The sequence below is a fragment of the Sinocyclocheilus rhinocerous genome, unplaced genomic scaffold (genome assembly GCF_001515625.1).
Source record: "Sinocyclocheilus rhinocerous isolate Xijiao unplaced genomic scaffold, SAMN03320098_v1.1 scaffold612, whole genome shotgun sequence".
Lineage (NCBI taxonomy): Eukaryota > Metazoa > Chordata > Actinopteri > Cypriniformes > Cyprinidae > Sinocyclocheilus > Sinocyclocheilus rhinocerous.
In genome coordinates this window covers 909,749-916,823 of record NW_015625585.1, presented here as the reverse complement: position 1 = coordinate 916,823, position 7,075 = coordinate 909,749, and the positions used below count along the sequence as shown (strand labels likewise).

At 36.6% G+C, this 7,075-nt stretch overlaps 1 protein-coding gene across 1 annotated transcript in view; it reads left to right on the top strand.

Moving 5' to 3' along the window:
- Nucleotides 1-1,610: 1,610 nt before the first annotated feature.
- Nucleotides 1,611-7,075, top strand: part of LOC107754086 (junction plakoglobin-like) — an 81,660-nt gene continuing 76,195 nt past the window's right edge. The window contains exon 1 of the mRNA XM_016570405.1: nucleotides 1,611-1,721. The gene's annotated coding sequence lies outside the window, so the exon portion shown is untranslated. The remainder of the gene's footprint in view (nucleotides 1,722-7,075) is intronic.

Below are 7,075 nucleotides of genomic sequence, written 5' to 3'. Positions count from 1 at the left end.
TATTGGATTAATTCAGCCATATACGTTTAAATGAAGAAACTGATTCCAAAAAAAAGGAGCAAATTATTCAGGGTCATCTACATGTTAATGTATCAAAATGGTAATACATTCTATGTATCGCTCCCTACAACGTCGGATACGTAAAGGTAACAGATATCATTAGCCTTTGGCTTGACTACATTTTCAAACAGCTTAAAATGTGTTGCTTAAACCATGTTCTTGTGATATGCTAATGATAGGTTGACTGGATTGATTACATGTTTGTGATGGCAGTAAACAGGAACCGTTTCAAACCAGGTTTTTCAGAGTTTCTTATGCAGTTTTAAGGAGAAAATGCTCAGCAATGGTGTTGAATGATGAATCTGCACATGGTTTGTCTTTAAAGGGATAGTTCACCCAAAAATGAAAATTACCCCATATTTTACTCACCCTCAAGCCATCCTAAGTGTATATGACTTTCTTTTTTATTAAAAAATGTCCTGGCTCTTCCAAGCTCTTCATTGAATGGTGGTCAAGATTTTGAAGCAAAATAAAGTGCATCCATCCATCATAAAAAGTACTCCACACGGCTCCGAGGGGTTAATAAAGGCCTTCTGAAGTGAATCGATGCGTTTGTGTAAGAAAAATATCCATATTTAAAACTTTTTAAACTGTAATAATAGCTTCCACTATGTGGTCACGAGAGAGTGGCGTTCCAGTGGATGACAGAGGACATAGCGTAAGCATCATAGATATTAAAAACACCATAGACATCTAAACAACGTCATAAATTAGATTTTCACCATAGAGGGTCTTAGAAATGAGAACTAAGCAAAAATATATTTTAATACAATAAGGATTAAAGGTTTTTTTCTGTGTGTGTGTGGAAGTCATTACAAAAGGGCTCCTGATGGTGGCAGGCTGGAGGCAAAGAGCCATGATATAAATTCAGACATCAGTGAAATTAATATATTAGTAAAGCTGTTTTTTTCTTCTCTTTTTGCAAATATTTAACTTAAGCTTAAAATAAATGACAATAACTTTTTTGTATTTTTTGTTATGTAGGCTAATCAGCCTATGTAATGTGGACATAAGTAATATATCCTGTAGCTGTAGATTTTTAACAAGTGTTCTTTATAATTATTCAGACAACTTCAGTTTTGTTGATAATATGATTAAATATAAATAGACAAAAGGTGAAACTATATTATATTTTTAATGCATGAATTGGAAAAAAAAAATGTTTTGTTGGAGGTAAATATGTGTATAATGTTGTGGGGTAGCCTATTCAAAAAATTTATTTAATTTATATATATATATATATATATATGCCTATACAGTTGACATTACCAGAGCCCCCCAAAAAATCGTTGTCAACAAGACAGCAGCCTAGTAACAGCAGGGCGAGACATGGCGGCAAGAACATGAACCTTACATCTCACACGATTCTCCTGATGTCTGTCTATGAACGAGCATTAATGACCCATCAGTCGCAATAGATGCGCCAGAATCTTCAAATAATTACCGCTGGTGTAGAAACTGAACCGCTAGAGGTCCCGCCCACTCGCTTGCTCGCGCAACCGGAGACTTCACGGAGGGTTCCGCTGCTGTCAGACTCTATTGCTCAACGTTTGCCAGACTTGGATAAGAGTGGTCGGAGGGACTTGGGGCCGGAGAAGGGATTCACGAGCGGATTTTTTTTTTTGGAGACACTCTCCAGTGGATTGTGATCATTTTGTAAGGTAAATAAGTGTGCTGATGCATGCTCGCTCATTTAAATGATGACTTTGCCCCGGCGACCGAGGAAACCACCCTTCTCCAGTTAGATGAACCTTAGTGTGCTTCACAGCACGTCGTTTGCACATGCATCGTTAGAGTTTAGTGTTGTCATATAGATCTCTAATTGTGTATTGCTTTATTTTTTTCTTTTTGTGCTCTTGTTCTATAACGGAGCACTTCTGTATCAAACATGACATGGGGAAGCTGGTTTAAAGCCCACCGGAGTTCGTCACACACGATAGATGCGAAACATCAGGCGATGTTGCATAATTTCACCCCCCAAATTATTGCTCTCCTCTGCGGTGTAGTATTATATTATATTGAGAGACTATAGTGTTGTCGGGTTTTGCATGTTCAGCCTCTGACTGAGGAATCTAAACTTTAGCTCACATTAGTTGAGTGCAGATACACTGCTGCATGTCGAGCATAATGCAAGACCATTCCGTTTGAATGATAGTTAGCCTAAATGACCAAATTCTAAGTTTATTCGATATGACTCGTGTCTGGCGAAACCGGTTTCATGCGCGCATGATCGTCAACTCCGTTAGATGTGTTCCTGTGGCTCAGTGGTAGAGCATGCGTAGAGGGTCGTGGGTTCAATTCCCAGGGAACACACATGCTGGTAAAAATGTATAGCCTGAATGCACTGTAAGTCGCAGCGTCTGCTAAATGCATAAATTATTAAATTATTAAATTATTAGATGCTCGTTGAAATAATTGCGTGAAATGTAAATGCGTTTGAACTGTGCCAGAGCTCTTCGGGGTCTTTGATTAGCACACAAATCAGTTTAACTAATGACAAATATTAAAAATCTCAAGAACCTAAGCTTAGTGAATTGTTAGCATGTTCTTATGCGCTGCGAGACATCCGGGTTCGATTCCTATGATGAATAATTATGTATTATTTTATTAATACAGGCTAATAATTGTAAAATTGCAACTTGGGTTGGTGTATATTTGACTCTTTGATTCTATTTTAGTTAGCAAATTTACTTTGTTCATAACCTAAAAGCAGCGATTAAGTTGATTTCTGTGGGAGCGAAGATGAAAATCCGCGATAAAACGATCGCGAATGGGCGCGTTTATTGATTTCCAACGGAAAATCGCTAGTAAGATAGACAAAGGAGAAAAAATTATTTAAAGTTATGTTGAATATATTTAAAGTTATGTCAGAGCAATAATTTTTTAATTGTTTATATTAGTTATTTTAATTAAACGAAACAGAACGCCTCTGTTTAAAATAACTGTAGAGTACATATTTTCGTGACTGCGATTATGGATCATTTTGAGCTACAAAACCTAGCAAAGATTTACAAACGCAGACGTTGTGAGGGACTGTTTGTGTTGCAGTATGTTTTTGTTGAAGTAAAGTGAAACTGAATTCAACTCTCAAATATTAAACCGCTTCTAAACGTAAGTTCCGTTCACACTGGCAGCGAAAACATAAAGTTGCTGTGTTGCTAGTTTTCGAAGTGTTTCTCTGCCATTGTATCCAGGTGAGTATAGGTACTTTTTCTGAATAAGTAATTATTTCGTAACTGTTCAAAAAGTGCGTTCTATAGTATTATTGTATGTAGTATGAATCTAATTCGGATGTACTACATTCGCCATGTTGTTGTCATGTGACTACTTTTGCTATTCGCATGTTCACATTTAAAGTGTCCATCTCAATGGTCATCCGGTTACTTTTTGCCTACTATTTCATGAATACTCTTTCACATACTGTTTTTCACCTACTGCGTTGTAGGGAAGTACACATATTCGGGTGCTGCCAATGACTTCTGAACACTTTGTTGCCCTAGTAACTACTACTCTTAAGATGATGTTACTTGTCAGATTGCATTGAGTTCAGGTCACTGTGTTGCTGCAAGTCATTGATGGTGTGAAAAGGGTTTAGAGGTCTGGTTTGTATCAAGACTAACCTTTCAGTGCATGCTTTGGTAATGTGCAGTTATTTATTATCAGTAACGTTTGAACATAAACTCCTTTACAGCGCAGTCTCGAGTCAAGTTCACATAATTGATGGGTGGGTTTTGTGGCATTTTGATTGACACAAAGCTTAATGGTATCTACTCGCTGCAAGTGCACAGACATCCCAGATGCCAGTATTGCTTTCCAAGCTTGGTTTTCTTCTTAGTGGGCAACATTTGCCATAGATGCCCCTAGAAATTCAGATGGGTCGATTGATACTTATGGCCAAGCTTGAGGTTAGAGCCAACTTATTAGATGGCTTCTTCACATAAAGTGATATCAGCTTAATGTGTAAAAAAATCATTTGTTAGGTTCCCAACAGAGTGAATGCAGGAAATTAACAAACAACCAACTTATTAGATGGCTTCTTCACATAAAGTGATATCAGCTTAATGTGTAAAAAATCATTTGTTAGGTTCCCAACAGAGTGAATGCAGGAAATTAACAAACATCCAACAATTATAAATCACAAATTGGTTAATATCCAAAATAACCAGTCAAGATGCTGATTAAATTTAAACATTGATGCAGTGGGCTGTATTTCTGATTACACAATGATTTACAATTATAGGGGTGAATGCAAATGTACAAAAATGGATCATTTAATCAGTGCCGTTTTATTAAATTAGTATTAAAATAGTTAGGCTATGTAATGATGAGCCTAGATGACAAATGAATTTATGGATGGTGCAAAAATGGAGACAAAAAGTCAAACTTTTCACACAATCATGTTCATGCAACATTAATTAGAAAACAACAGGACACTCTATTATGTCAGTGGTTCCTATGGGCTATATAGGCGACCAATCATTGATTTCTCACAGCAGTTGTTTATGAGGCTGACTTTATTCCTCTGCTGGCAGACTGAAGCATGTTAAGGATTTTTGCATATTTCGATTTATAGACTCTTAAAGGAATGGTTCAACATTTGCTGAAAATTTACTCCAAACTTTACAGTCCAAACAGCTGATAAAAACAACACAATAATCCACAAGCAATCCACATGACTCCAGTCCATCAATGAATGTCTTTTGAAGCAAAAAGCTATGTGTTTGTAAGGAACAAAGCCATCATTAAGACATTTTTAACTTCAAACCATTGGTTCCGGCTAAAATATGTGTCCTCTATCCATAATATTGCTTTAGGAATTGTTTTTATGGATTATTATTAGGAAATTGATTATGGACTATGCTCTGTCCCGGAGTGATGGAAACTAATGTAGACTGAATCTGCAATTAGTTGGTTTATCATAGACATTTAAACCACAACAATCTCAGAATCGTGTTATACTGATCCTTATTAATGATGAAGGGGTTATGCTGTTCTCTAATGAATGCATGCACAGAGAGCTGCAGACAGTGAGCTATATTATCATGATGTTCGCCCTCTGAATTCACCTTTATGCACTCCGTCATAGCTCACATCTGGTGTGATGGAAATAAAGCGATGCCCCTTCAGCCCTCCACTGAGACACCTGCTGCTCTTTACAGCCAGGGCTTGACAGAGTCTTCTGCCGTGGCATCCCTTTGGCACTGGTGTCAGTGGAAACCTGCCCTGCTCCTCTGGTTCAGTGTGCATTCATTTTCTTTCCAAGACTCAGATGGCAGAAAATAGCAATTAGAATCATTGTCTGACAGAAAATAAACCTCTGGACTGTTCTTTTTTCTGTCGGAGAATGCACTGTATTCTCTTATAAAAGAAACCCAGCCATTGTTTCGCTTGTCTGTTGTTCTAGAGTGCAATAAATGGATGTGAACTTCGCAACTTTGCAGTTGCATAATCAAAAACAGAATATTCAGTGGGAAGTAATGTAGAGTGGGACTTATTCCAGTCCTCAACATTGTGAGTAAATGTCTTTCTTTCTTTCTTTCTTTCTTTCTATCAGAGACGAGATTATAAGAAAATACCACTTAAACTTTTCTGAAGACAGTCAGTTCCCCTCAGCTCATTTTGAACAAACCTGTAAGTCAACAGGACAGTGCACGATGGTGAACGTCCTGCTGTAGTTTTCAGAATCATTTGGTCTACACGTTTAAATTTATGTTTCCTCTCTGAAAGTGTCATTGAGAGTTGTAGTTTATTGTGTTTGAGCTGATAGGAGTGGAAGGAAAGAGAAGGTTGGCACGCTACATTAGACATAATGTCAGTGCTCAGAGATTGCTGCCTCTTTATTTAGTGCCCTTAGCTGCTCTTCTTATTCCATTGACCTCTTGTATTTATTGCATGAGTGCATGTGTGTATAGCAGTTATAAGCATTGCAGATTCATAGCTGATTCTACACGTGTTCATGATCACACAACATGACCAGTTTGAGTCCAGCCTATGACATTTACTGATACCATTTTCCCTTCTTGTCCATTTAATTTCTTGTCTCTCTGTGCACTGCTATCAGGTGGAAATGTTTTCAGCATTTAGCACAATACACCGAGTGTACATTTGTTGTGCGTAAATGCTCTTATTTATTTGCTGTAATTTGTGGTTTGTTTGTATTATGGACAACCGTCATCATCCAAACACTGACATACTGATGAATGTATTGCTCTTGTTTTCTGGCAGACGTCCAGCACCAGCAGAGCATCAGTCTGGCCCACAGAATCCACTCATTTCTGACATGTCTGTTCATATTGACATACTACCATACTGCTCAGATTGCATACATTGCATATATGTATGTGTATATCTATAAGAAATATAAATAAATAAATCCCGCCTCTCGTATTTATTCATGCAAATCGGTCTGAATTAATAAATAATGCTGTTAATGGGAAGACTAACTCACCCACATAGATATCACGCTTCATGGCATGTCAAAATCAAACCTGAAATGACTTGAAATTTCATGAGGGTTTTTTAGTGAGCAATCAGCCTGATGAAATTAAAGGTACATCTCTGTGTCTGTAACCATCATGACATGCAGTGTTTACCGAGCTTTGATAACTGATGACCCGAAAATAAGTGGAATTAAAATGAACAGCTGAACATAAGTTCACAAATAAATTATAGATGTAATGTGAAATATACTTGGTTTTATTCAACATAACATTAATTACATTGTTAATTTAAAAATATAAAATAATGTTTTTTTTGTTAGTAATGTTTGTTTATTCAACCTGGAAAATGCCAAAATTAAGTGTAAACATGAATTTAAATTGAATTCACATTGTACTTGGCCTCTTATTTTAAAATTATTATAAATTATTTGGCCGAGATACAACTATTTGAAAATCTGGAATCTGAGGGTGCAAAAAAATCAAAATATTGAGAAAATCGCCTTTAAAGTTGTCCAAATGAAGTTCTTAGCAATGCATATTACTAATCAAAAATTAAGTTTTAATATATTTACAGT